This window comes from Lissotriton vulgaris, chromosome 5 (genome assembly GCF_964263255.1).
Source record: "Lissotriton vulgaris chromosome 5, aLisVul1.2, whole genome shotgun sequence".
Taxonomy (NCBI): Eukaryota; Metazoa; Chordata; class Amphibia; order Caudata; family Salamandridae; genus Lissotriton; species Lissotriton vulgaris.
This window is the reverse complement of record NC_141693.1, coordinates 1,522,357,866-1,522,372,111: the sequence shown is the minus strand read 5'-3', so window position 1 is coordinate 1,522,372,111 and position 14,246 is coordinate 1,522,357,866. Positions and strand designations below refer to the sequence as shown.

General features: G+C 43.8%; 1 non-coding gene across 1 annotated transcript; it reads right to left on the bottom strand.

The window, feature by feature from the left end:
* Positions 1-13,912: 13,912 nt before the first annotated feature.
* Positions 13,913-14,011, bottom strand: LOC147712918 (small nucleolar RNA U13). Its single transcript, XR_015296202.1, has one exon. It is a non-coding gene; the product is annotated as a small nucleolar RNA U13 (small nucleolar RNA).
* Between the last annotated feature and the right edge of the window lie 235 nt (positions 14,012-14,246).

Below are 14,246 nucleotides of genomic sequence, written 5' to 3'. Positions count from 1 at the left end.
TTTTTACAGGAGCGAGGACAAGTCTGGAGCAACCAGACCCACAGTGTAGTTCTTCGGTTTTGTCACCAAGATGGCCGCTGACCACGTGGCTAGTGGCCAGGATGGCGCATCAAGTGGCACAATGCAAAAGGGCCCCACGCAGATCGTGGAGATGCTGGGGGCTGATCTTTGGTGCAAGAGCTGCTCGGTGGTGGGGGTTCTCAGTCCCGAAAGCACAACGTCGAGGGTACCTCTGATGCTGCGCAGTCAGCTTTTTGAGTGTCTTCCAAGAGGTCCGGTCCCACATCTCTCGGTGCCTCCACGGGTCCCTTCTTTGCAGGGACTGTGGATCGGGCTGTGAGAAGTCTGGGAGTCTGGGTCTTGTCAGGCTCTGGACTCGGGCTCCAGTGGGAGGCGGTGGCAAAGCAGACGTCGAGTTGCTGGTTGGTGCCTGTGTTCACAGGGTGGCCACTCCTAGGCCACAAGGGAGATGCTCTTCAGTCTTCTAAGCAGCAGAATGTCGAAGTCCAGTCGTCTTCTTCATTTAAAGTTGATTCAGGATGATCTGAGGTGCTCTGGCACTGCTCCCACTCTTATTCCCAATCTGAGGGGTGGATCACCTGCTAGGTCCCTCCTCTGGGTGGGACCAGGAAGGGGGGCGGGTACACCCCCTTTTCTTTGTCCAGCTCCTCGCCAGGCCTAGGTCTGGAAAGTCCCAGGACCGGTTTGGACTGGCTTATGCACGGGGACACCTTGTGTGCCCCGGGCATGTCTCAATCTATTCAGCTCTGTCCTACCCAATACACAAAATCCTGTCTTTGGTGGTGCTTGCACCTCCCAAGGCAGGAAACCCTTTGTCCAAGCCTCCCTCACTGGAAGGACTCCCAGCAGCAGGAGGTCAGACTTGTGTCTGTGGTGGCAGCATCCATTTTGTGATGCTGAGGCTCTGGTTAACTTTAACCGGGGTTAAGGCTACATACATGTCGTGTCCCTCTAGAAGGGTGGAATGCTATCCCCGTCAACAGAACTGTCGAGGGGATAGTATTCCAAATCGTATGACACCTTACTCGACATGTTTTGATAAAGCCAAACCAAAGTTAGCATATAACCGCAAGGATTATAATGCACTTAAGAGTATATGGTATGGCAATATCCCGGAACAGCTAAGGGAGTTGTTCCCAACAGCTGCAGACAGGCTCAGCTAATGCTAGAGCACCATCTCACATGAAACCACGCACTCTGCCCCCAGGATTGCAGGGGCCTTCCATAGGAATGGCTTATAGGTTAACATGTACCCAGTTTAAGGTTAGAAATAGGGATACTATATCTAAGCAAGAGGTGATTACACCAACTTACCCCAGCTGAGTGATCAGCCAGTTGTGTCAAATATGGAGGCCAGGCCAGGGGTGGCATAATACATGCTGCAGCCCCTGGTAGGCCTTGGAAACACCTATGCCCTGGGTACCTAGGGTACACTGTTACAGGGGCCAATAAGGTGAACCAGTTCCAATTGTGTATGCACCTAAGGTACATGAAGTCCATTTTAAGGAGAGAGCAATCAGCCTGGGGCCCTGAATAGCAGGATCACAGGCCAACTATGTCAAAAACCAGCTAAACACCAGGCAAAAAGTTTGGGGGTAACCATAGTCAGATATCCACCTTCCTACACTGACATCTTAAGAAGATGGGCCCAAAGAAAGGTGGCCGTAGCTCCTCTACCAAGAAAGTTGCCAGTGCCACTGCCAGTAAGAAGGAGCAGAAGAAACAAGTGGCGCCACTTACCAAGGAGACTGGTGTGCCCACAGATACTTTTTGGGGAAACAAAATACTACGCCTGCATCAGCGGTGTCCACCGGGGACCAAGCTGGGAGCAGCACCTCAGCTTCATTGGTCTCAGTGCCACCACGCCAAGTTAGGCCCAAGGCCATGAGTGCCGCAGAGGTAGCCACTTTAATTGCTCAATCACCATTGACCAGTGATGTTGGCGTTGACTCATCGCAAGAAAGTAGCATCCAATCAACGCAGGGTGTAACTCATCTGACGAGTGTTCAACCACAGCAGCAACGACAACCACATGTGCAACAAGGAGAGGCACAAGGAGAGGCACAAGGTGAGGCACAAGGAGTGGCACAATGAGTGGCGCAAGTAGAGGTGCAAGTAGAGGCACAAGTAGAGGTGCAAGTAGTGGCACAAGTACAGGTACAAGTAGAGGTGCATGGAGAGGTGCATTGAGAGTAAGCATGGGCAAATTTTGCGAATTCACGACCCGCGAATTTGCGGAATGGCGAATTCGCGATCCGCAAAATTCGCGAATTTGTGGATTTTTGTTTTTTGCGTGTTCGCGGGGTTTTTTGCGTGTTCGCGGGGCTTTTTGCATCTTCGCGAGCCGCTTGCATAGCGAAGTTACCCATGCAGTCGTTTATGGGAGAGGGAGAGATAGATAGATAGATAGATAGATAGAGAGAGAGAAAGACAGGGAAAGAGAGAGGGAGAGAGAGAGCGAGAGAAAGAAAGAGAGGCCGAATCTCTGAAGGGCCAGATTCCTGAGTTGCCCCTACAGAACATACAGCTTTTTATTTTTAGCAAAATGCATATGAAAATTGTGCTGTAAAGGTCTCTTTTAGTTTAACCCCTCCTGACAACTCAAAATGGGTGTATTTGCCATCCTCTCCCTTCTTCCTGTTTTTTCATATCTGTAAGTGCTTCCTGATGAGGTTTAATTCCTTGGACAGGTGCCTCGTTGCCTACTGGTAACCATTCTCTGACCCTGCTTCAAGGGTCAGAACAGGGCCAGAGAATAGTTGCAAGTAGGCAACGAGGCGCCAGGAAGCAATTAGCAGCAGGTGTCCAAGTTGAAGTTAATTTGTTTGTAACCCTTTTGTAAAAGGTTACAAAGAAATTAAGTTCAACTTTTGCACCTGCTGCTGTAACCCTTGCTTGGCTGAAAATTCGTCCCCGCTGATTCGCGGATCTTACCGCGATTTCGCGAGATTCACGGATCGCGAAATCGTGGAAAATCTGCAAATTCGCCCGCGAAACGGATTTTACGCCCACCCTTAATGGAGAGGCGCATGGAGAGACACAACTGCCCACATTGCTTATTCCCACAGAAGTAGGGACACATCATGAAATCGAGATTCAAGCGGAGGTATCATCCAAGCAAGCCACTCCTCCTGATGATCAATTGTCTTCCAGATCCCCAGCAAGAAAAAGGTCAAGGAGGGCTAGTATAAGTTCTTCTTCAAGCCTCATTCCTCCTGATGATCTTGATCTTGAACCCACCAATGCAGTCTGAGAGGGAGGCATGCCAAGAGCCGACAAAGGTAGCTAAGCCTAAAAGGAAGGTTACCGCAAGGCTTTCACTTATGGGTGATGACGACGAACAAGAAGTAGAAGTGGTGGATTCTGCTGGTGATGAACAGTCTGACGATGACGACCCAGTCATCACAGTCGTCACTCCAGCCCCAGCGGGCATGCAGCAGACAGACATTTTTACCCTATCCCGAATTGCTGCTGAGCGGGATGTGGGCGGCGTGGCACTGGTACCACCACCAACACAGGTAACCACTACACCAACATGACCTACAGCTGTCATATTTTCTCTTCAGAAGGGCCGGCAGGAACCTTCATCCAGCTCGACCTCCGTTATCTCAAGTAGTGGTGCTGTAACTGTAAGTGCACAACAGAGTCAAATTCGGCCACGCCCATCCTCCACTTCATCTGGCATTGAAAGTAGCACCTCCACCACCACCACCACCAGACATCACCAGACAGGGGGGGCAGCTGCTGTTTTTTTTGGTTCTCCACTGCAGCGGCGGGAGGCTGTCAGACCATGGCGCCGTGCCACTGGAGGCTGCTGGCTGGTGGATCCAGGGGCACTGGAGGAGGATGCAGCTATTGCCGCCTCCTCCTCCTGCTCCCGAGCCACCAGCTGCCGATATTCGGCACAAATGGCCTCCAGCTTCCGGGCCCTGGCCCGGACAGCCATCTCCTTCCGGATCAGTTTTTGTGGAGCATCTATATGAAGAAAGAAAAAAAATACTGTAACCAATACTCTTTAACATTAACACAAAATAATTCAACAGAAATTTTTCTCATAGTAGCACTAGCAACTAGCAAGCACAGTATAATATTTTGGCATGTATCTTTCCGCCATCTTTGAAGGCCTGTAACATTAGTGGGAGTTTCAGGAATTCTACTAGCAGCACTATGGACTCACTACATAGTCAGAGAGTAAGAGAGTACACTAGTCTTCTTCTTTTTTTCTCTTGTTTTGCGAAAAAAATTACTTATACGTGAACTTGTGGTAGAGGGCATAATGCCAGCTCTGTCAGCTTGCACCCAAGAAAACCAGACACAAGCCATGATGACGCAGACTCGCATTACTTTAAGCAGCACATGCAGGTGGGTATAGGGAAGCTCTTACTTTTCTATAGGGGTGGCACTGGCCATACTCGGTTACATCAAGGGCTACTGCTCAATGTAATTTATATTTCGCACTGCCCCCCCAGGCCTTGACTACTACAAAAGGAAAATGAAGATTATTCATTTCTGATCATATATCCAGCCGATCACATGATCTTTGCTTATATGATGGATGACTTTAGGTGCTTCGTTTTGATAGATTGAGTGAACAACAGCGATAGGCCACCCATGATTGACACAGCTGAAAGAAAATTATTAACATAGGGAGCGAGTGTGGTACCCATAATTGCCGGAGGAAGAGACTTGACTTGATATAATGTGAACTATACAATACATACACAACATATGCTGTGCTTGCAAAGTAAACTACTGTACTGTTATTCAAGGGAGTATTTCTGAACAATCACAACTTCTAGTATTTCCTCTGCTTTGCTACTCTGGCACGGAATGCTGTTCAAAGTAACACTCTGCATCCACTGAGCGTCTGCTCTACTCACACCTCTGATATCTATGAGAAAGAAGATACCATCCAGGCTTCCAAAGTAAACGTCTATCATTCTTTTTCATGTCTCAACTGGACCAACTTTACTTTTTCCCAACAACCAACTAACACCCTTTTTATTTTATTTGGTAAACCACCGCCTTGACTTGCATTTGAGTTTCACCCAAATGATATATTGCAATGCACACCACACATGCATTTTCTGATTCACCCACACAGGCAGTCATCTTTTCTTTCTCCTCCAACCATCATTGCTTCAAGCAGCCATACATCTGATTCCTTCCAATCAGCCACCTCTGCATGCATTCAAAAACACGTATCATTCTTTACAGTCATAAATGTTACGACTCGCTCATCCTTCCTTACACCCTTCTTTCCCTTTTAATTCATCACATCCCTCAAGTTCATCTGTTCTGACTTGGCTTCACGATAAAAGTTTCACAGCTGAGTTGAAGTTAAATAGAGGGGGCCATTGCTTACTCGAGAACTACCGCCGCTAATGCTATTGCTAAGTCAAGGGTGACTGTCTTCTCCGTGATTGGCAAAAATGTAGTTCTAAAATAGTAACTGTTCTTAACAGTACAGTGTACTTGTACTAGTGTACTGTCTACTGTACAGTACATCATACACCCCTTTGCGAGCCTCCTCAAAAATGTCAATATGTAAGGAGAATAATACCTTACCACCTTCCGCCGCTTCTGAGCCATCCCCCACAGCAGCTCCTCTTGGTGGCACTTGTGGTGCCAGCGCATTAGCCCCAGGAGTGGACGCCTTCCTGCTGCTGGCCCCGGCACTGGTGGTGGTAGGTGCCGCATCCGATGTTGTGATGCCTAGAAAAAACGTCATATTTTTAGATGCCATACACCACCCCTATTTCGTCTCGTAATGGAAGAAAATGTTAATACATAAACAATTTTTAATTATTGGGACTGAAAAAAAGTGACGGTTTTGGGTAGGGTGTTAACTTTTTATATGCTTAGCCATAACATGCAACACTTTTTGGCACAACTGATGAATGCTTGCTTTTTAACTTGCACCATTTTTCTAATTACAGACAGAAGATTCCATTGCCCTTCTGCCAACAAGAGCTTTTCAATGTTCACCACCTACTCCTCATCACCACCAGTACTTGAAGTTCAAACAAGGTGAGGGCTCCCGTACAGTTATTATAATAGTTAGATGTGTTAAGTTGAAGTATATTGTATATATATAGTTATATAGTGTTAAGTTGAAGTATATTCTAGGGAAGGGTGTTTAAACTTTAACATCATCTATCACCGCTGCTCGCTGGGCATACTGGGCAATTAAAAATAAAGACATTGTTTTTTTATTTGTTATTTGAAAATAAAACTTTAAAACTAAAAAAAACTGTGTGTTTTTTGTTCATGAGTGAGTGAGCGGAAGGGTTTGCTGTTGCACTACTGCACTTTGCAAGCATGCTTCCGTGACTCTGGTAGGTCAGGACTCGGTAGTCTTCTTCTGTTCTTCTGGGTCGTATAATCATTGGTCAGACTCACTAGATAGTCGGTCAGAGGATTGGGGGTTCAACTTCCGTTCTGACTGAGGTATGTGGAAAGTCGAACTGCACCTATCAATGTCCTATTTCTCTTGTCCATACTTCTGTATGTGCAGAATAGTCCCTTAAACACTAGCGGTATGGTGTGTGCTCCTATCAAATCAAAAAGCCAACTACCAGCTTATTCTTGGTGGACATTGACATTTTGTTGTTGGGAATTGTCAAAGCACTAACATTAAGAAGACTGGAATAGACAGCAAGGGCAACCCAGAGGACTGCACTCAGTGCCTAGAGCTATTTCTGGATCAGAGTTTTGTTTAACACCGTTTGCCGACTGGGCAAGCTTAGATACCTACACAGACCGACTCAAAATAATAATAAATAGTAGTAGCACAGAGAGTGATGGTAGAGGCAGGATAAGAATATAGAAACAGTCTACAAGAAGATCAAAGACTATTTTGTAAAAAATAGAATTAGGAAACAGTTTGGAATGAATAGGTGCTGTAAAAGTTAGGGAAGTATAATTATTAATATGAACAACAGAACAACTTACTGGAGCCAGCAGAAGAGACCTCTGAGGACCGATCCTGCTCACCTTGTTCTGCCGGCATCTCTATCGTCATCTTGCCCCTGGGAGGTGCTGCTGAAGATCATGAAATACACACAAACATGGATGATTGTTTTTTTGAAATATTTGATTTCTTTGACCACAATCTAAAATGATCTCGGGGAAACAAATTACCAACAATTGCACTACATGTATCTACCTATCTGATCTGGTCAACTAGGAGATAGTACAGTATTGCTGGATTCGCAGACCGTCTACTTGGAAATTTATGTAAATCACTAACTAAACCAACAACAAAAAGGTTCTACTACGACTGCCAGCACTCAGCAGCACGCGACATGACAGACACAGTCCATCATCATGATTGCAGACCACTAAAAAATGTCCTACTACTAAATAACAAGTCATAATATACTCAACCTATCAATCCACCACTATCTCTTCTTAGTGGCAGCAGGAGTACAAAGGAAGGACTAGACTTGAGTCTCTAGTCTCTCTAGCATTATGCAGTTCTGTAAAGTACTCACTCATACATAATCACTCAGGCCAAATGAGCACAAAATTGAAAACAAGTAAGCATTGTAGCACCGCCAGTGAGCAGACGAGCACCTGCAATCACAGAAGCTTTTGAAACATAATTTACCTGCAATGTAATCAGCAGCATTTTTGCTCTTCGAAAAAACAAATTGCAATATCATAACACAGAGCAGGAGAAACAAAGTAGTGATTAAATACTAGCAACTACTACTCACCAAGGCCCGGGATCTCGACTCCAAGCAGGTCGAGCAGGTCTTGCTCCCGGTCCAGGATGCCGGACCACCAGTGCGTCGCCTGGTTGTAGGTGTGCCGGACCCCAGACACCTGATACATGGTCCGGCACACCTTCCCCCATAGCTGGCAACGCTCCCGGAGCCCGTACCCGGCACCGGGCCTGCTGCGACGGTCTTGGGGAGGTGGCGCTGGGCGAGAAAATCAGTGTGGACACCTCCACCGTGCTGAAGATCTCCCGGGCTTCTACCCCCTCCCCCCTTAAGCGCCCGCAAGGGCGCCAGTACGGGGTGAGGGACCCTTCCGCTTCATGCTCTTCCCGGCTTCCTTTGCCATGGTCCTGGACAAGAAAGGAAAATAAAATAGGAAAGAAAGAATAGGGAAAAGGTAAATAAAAGAAAAGAGTTAAAAAATGTAGTTTTAAGTAACCAAAAGTAGAAAAAAACACAAAATATAGATGTAGAAAAATAAAGAGATAGATAATGAGTAAAAAAAATTAAAACAAAGTTCAAAGAAACAAAGGATTGCAAAGATTAAGGGAGGATTGAAAAAGCATGCCCAGAACCATAGCAATGAATGAAAAACAAGATGGCCGCGCCCATAGCGGCGACCACGTGGGTAAGTTTGCGCGATATTTTCCCCACGAGCACGTAAAAATGGACGCAATCACGTAATTGCACCCCACACATAGGAAATGCCCAACGCGAGCATGCAACTAGCGCCAAGAAATTGAAATAAGCAAAGCGAACACTGAAAACAAGATGGCCGCACCCATGTACGACTGTATGGATAACTTCGTGGTCGGCGCGGTGAAAAAAAAAACGCAAACACGCAAAAATAAAAAAAATCAGCGAATTCGCACAAACTCATGGATTTTGCTGACCGCAAATTCACTTTCGCACGAATTCGCGTACCGCGAATTCGCAAATTTCACCCATACTTAATCTGGATCTGCTCTAGTGAAATATGCTGAATTTGCCCCTGTGTACATGCATGTGGTCTGTTTTTTGTTCAGAGGAGCAGCCTGCAGGTAGTGAGGTACTTTTTGTATTTTCCTTTCATGCTGGGCTCAAAACAAAAACCTGATTCACATGTCAATCTGTGCTCCATTTGTTCAAGTATTATCCTGACTGCGAGCTATCGAGAGTCTGAGAGTCTGACACCCAGATGCCAATGCAATGGATGGAAGGAAAGACATTGAGCTTGTTATCACTTCCCAAGTGCTTAAGAGAAGTTATGATTTGAAGATAGACTTTTGACTTTGTTCAATCCCTATATTTAAGAAATATGCATACACTGTAGGAAGTCAGGTGTATCGCTCTGTATATTTGCACAAATAACGATTTAAATAGCATTTTAAATGTAGTTTTTATTTAGTTCTTTTACAGCGGTAATAAACCCACTGGAGGGTTTCACAGCACTTTGCATTACACACATACACATTATACAGGGACAATAAATCATACAAATGTGATAATCAATGTACAGGAAATGTTAGATAAGGCCAGGGCCACTGGAAGTGTGAGATTCATTTTGCCACACCCTCCACATAATCCATCATGCATTGCATAATCTAGAGCATTTAACACCCAAAAAATGTTTCTAGCTGAAATGGATCAAAAGTTACCCTAAATGTGGTACCATGTTTGGGTGGGGAGAAATGTTCTTTGCAAAGGTTAACTGGTCTTCTTTCAGTTACTTATTCTGTATATAATTGGTAAACTGACACTAATGAGGTGAAATCTTTGCCTATTTAGAATTACCATGTGTAAAAAGGACAAAAGAAATGTGGTAATACTATTTTAAAAAAGTGCTGCATTATGCTGTGTAATTTTCCTTTCCTTGCTGCATAATTTAATCAACACTCCCACATAATTTGATGCTCCTCTGCCACATAATTCCAGTGAATAACCGTAAGGTAATGAGTGTTACAAGGTGCAAGATTCTCATATTGTCCATTCTTGTAGGTATGATATGATAAGAGTGTATAGTCCAGAGAAACACAATGCCAGGATTTTAAACATAACACAATGATTGGGGTTTTCCACACTACTGAGACTTTATTACTACCCATATGAACCTTTTATTAGCAATCTTAGAATAATGTCAGATTGAGGAAAAACACAATAAGGTTCTGAATGCATAGCTTGCAGTTTGCATGAAGCTCATTGATGTCGGTCCGTAGCTCACTGTGCTATATTAGAAGAACGTACAATTTTCTAGCTATCATGAAAGAACATTTCAATTCTATTAAGGACACAGAGGCGAGGATCATGCTAAGCTTCTTTATTTTATTCAGCTGAGCAGCCTTAATAACAACAAACAACATGAGGGCAAAGGACTGCAAAACCAATGAGTCCAAGCCAAAAACAAGTCCACTAATCATATGCCTCACTCTCCATATAAAAACATCCCCAAAGAACAGCACTTCCTCTTCCTTGGTGTGACAATCCTCTCCTCAAGTATTCCATCACTTATATTCTTGTTTTTTTCTAAGCTTATAAAACAAGGACATCGAAATTCCTACTCCATGAACTGAACCAAATGGTACAATAAAACATCATAACATTCACAAACTGTATGGAAGCAGCAAACCAGATGAAGTCTTAAATGACTGGTCAAAGAAGAAAAATGCTTTAGATAAATATTAGCTGGTTAATCAGGAAACGGCATACTTATCCCAATGGACTAACGTTCTCTACAGATACTTCAAGTTATTCCTTGGGTGGGGTAATCCTTGCCTCTGTATCCTTAATAGAATTGGAACTTTCCTTCACAACAGCTAGGAAATTTTACATTCTATGTAAGGACCAGTGGCTTGGATTATGTTCATATTTAAAGCTTACTGACTACCAATGATGCAACCTCCATCACTGGTATGAAATAAGATAATTTGAAGAGTGATTCTCATGACCAAATACTGGCTCTTTAAGTATCCTCTAGGAGATTCCCAAGGGAAAAGGCCATGGAGACCCTTGCAGAGTGAGCACCAGAAATTGAGATGTCAATCCCCACCTCCATTAAAACCCACCAAACCATCTAGCAACAGTAAGGGAAGACACCTGTTTAAAGAGATCAGTAACTGACGTGTACTGATGAGTCTGACGTCCTCTGTCAACACCTAAAAAAACGTAGGGGCTTATTTACAAGCCCCTTGCGCCACTTTTGTGTCACTTTTTTTCCATGTTAAAAGTGATGCAAAAGTGGTGCAAGGGGCTTGTAAATCTACCCCTTAATGTATTAGACTATGCACAGCCTTGTGTGATCTGGGAAAACTGGGTAGTGGACTGTACTAATATTGGTATTGGTTCTCCTCCTTGGATTACACATTGTAGACTTTGAATAATCTGTTAGACGGGTATTATAATTTACTCCTGGGTATGGCTCTGTTTAATTATCTAGTCATGCCCACCTATAAGTGTTCCTCATTGTTAAATAATTATCAACCATCCACAGCTATTCTCACATCCGCCAAGGAAATATTTGTGAGAGAAGTCAGAAAGTGCCTCACGTAAGCACAATCCATGGAGCTACTGGTTGGTACTCACCAGTTTGCTCGTTCTGTCATCATCTGGAACTTTCTTGACAAAAAAGAAAAACATATGATCTAAACTCTTAAGCTCATGTGAAGTGGTGAAAAAATAATGTGTGAATGGTGGTGTCATCTATCAACCGTCTAAGCCCCATAATGTGAAAAAAAGTGAATGAATCTCCTGATTAAAAGTGCGTTGTGAACACCTATCCCACACATTCTTTAATTTGACAGTGTCTACACTCGATTAAAAGAATCAGCATGTTTTAGACCATTTTAACTTGAATGGCTGTTCAAATTAAAATGGCTGAAACATTGACCCCAAGTAGAACCATAGTGCTTACTGGTGGAGTTTAGCCATGCCCTCCTAATGAGTTCTGAAGTCTGCTCCAAAAGCCCTAGGTCTCCCCACTGTTTCCTGTAATCATCCAAGCCATCAGGGTCAGTGATCTACTAACCACCAACAGGTGCAAGTTGCCTCTCCTGTCCACCAGTAAGGTCAGAGTTTGGGGAAGTCTGATTCGAAAATCCATAGAAAGTTCCAGAAGAACTGGAAGCCATGCTTGAGATCTTCAATCCTGCGCAGTTAGGATCAGGGAAGTCTTCTACTGCCAGACCTGCACTGTCAACCTGGCTATCATGGAGAATGGGGGAACTGGCGCCAGTCCTGCGAGAAGTCTTCTCTCACTTGCGCTTATGGATTTTGTTTCCAACTGAAAAACTGTTGTAGTTGATAGTCGAGGCAAGACACAAACAGGTCCACCTGACAGGGACCTTACGTGGTCCTGATCATTTGGAATACGGTTGGATCTAACTTCCAGGCACTGAAATTGCCCAGAGTGACAATCCACAATGAACCACTCCGGCATATTCTGCCACGACCAAGAGCTTTCTGCCAAGAAAAAAGTGCCAAATCTATGACCTTAGCCATGCTGACAGATGTATCAGACTGAAAAAATATCATCCATTTTTAAAAGTGTGGAACAGGACAATGTATCACTTGCGAGAGACCACACCACAAAGGATCCTGTGAGCAGTTCTAGACAGTTGATGTGCAGCCTTCTTTCCTGCTGTGACTACAGACCTAATGTGGTAATCTCTTCACAAAGAACCTCCCACCCTGGTAGGCTGGCATCTGACTTAATAACCAGGGCTGATCAGAAGATGGCCCTGCCGTTCCATGCCATCATGTGGTCAAACCACCATTGGAGCTCTGATCTGGCTTACTCCAAGAGGCGAAGCTTTGCCGTGTAGGACAAACCTCTGCCATGTGCACTACCTTGATATGGTGAAGGGCCCGGTAATGTATAGCCTTGGGAAAAATCACCTGTATCGAGAATGCAAGAAGGCCCACTATTCTGGCCAGGTACCTGAGATAGGTGAATTCCTTCACTAGAGTGTATTTAAGTTCCTTCTGAGCCATCAACACTTTCCTGTGAGGAAGTCTTAGTGTGTGTTCCACTGAATCAATGAGCAAACCCAGGAAACACATTTATTAAGAAGGATAGAACTCGGACTTAAAGTTAAAGTTAAAGTTAAGGGTTTTAGAGAGCGCTCGTAGTCCCAACGGTTTCTTGGCGCTGAGTAGGAATTATATGTTGTCCAGATAAGTTATCATTTGACTCACCCTGGATCATAGAAAAACCACTTTGTTTAAACACTTTGATGAAGCATCAGGGTGGGGAAGAGAGTACGAATGGAGGCGCTATGAACTGATTGAGCTACCCCTGCCAGCTAACAGGACCACGTTATTTTGTGCATGCTGGCTGTGTTCTAGCACGTATTTACCCTCTTGACCCAGTCAGCAATCTGTTGCTTATCCCGCCCCTCCTGCTAGACAAACAAGCATTTGCAATGCAATAAGTCTCGCATTTACGCAAGTTTAAGTTATTGGCATTGTAAATGACAAAGCCTTTTATTTATGTTTTAAAAACAAAAACATAAATAAAAGGCATTGTCATTTACAATGCCAGTAGCTCAATCACATGTACATGCGAGACCTATTACTTTGCAAATGCTTGTTTCTAAAGGAAACTCATGCAGTGGTAATCCATATGGTGATCTCTCAATGTGCAGAGTCCAAAGAAATACATACTGGGAGCAGCCAAAAATTTTCAATTTCCTATAAAACATAAATTTAAAGTGCTGTATTTAGTTAGGTTGATATATAAAAAATACAGACACAATTATGATTATTTTTATAAAACACAGTCCAAACCAAAAGATCAAAAGAATGAGTTTAAGCTTGCTAGGAGTCAGCAATATACCTTGCAATTTACGTGGTGATGTTTGCAGCAGATGCCTAACCAACTGATCTCTTTTACTGTGCTTGGTGCTTGTATTAAAAAAAAAAACTTGCATTACCCAATCAAATATGATACAGATCTAGCAGGGTTTTTACCATCAGTTCGCAGTACATTACATTTCTGCAATAAGTGTATTAACCAGCTCAGCTACTAACCAGTTTTCTAACCTGAAATTTGTAGATTATGAATTTAAGCACGGATCAGATTTTCACACTGATTAAACACTTCATTTAAAACGCCATTCACCGATTTAGAAAGTTTAGCACTTACTTTAACACAATATATACTCTATTATTACAATGCACCTCCAGTTCTAGCTCAGAAGGGTAATGTGCACAGTCTTAACAAAGATGGGACGTCACACGCCACAGCTATGCATGAAAACACACTCATCATTTGCAAGAACCAGAAGGATCGAAAATTCATGCATACGGAGTAACACCAGAGAATGTGATCCTCTCATGAAGCCCACTTAAGTGACATAGCAGTAATTGTTATAAGCCAGTCAGACGTCATCAAACAAATGGAAATTCTCGGATTCTTATTGATGGTGTAATTCAATGGTGCACTATCAAGTACGGAGAGCTGGATTTATTTTTATTTTCAGTGTTTGGCACTTTACCACAAGAAGCTGAAGGTCGTGGAACCTA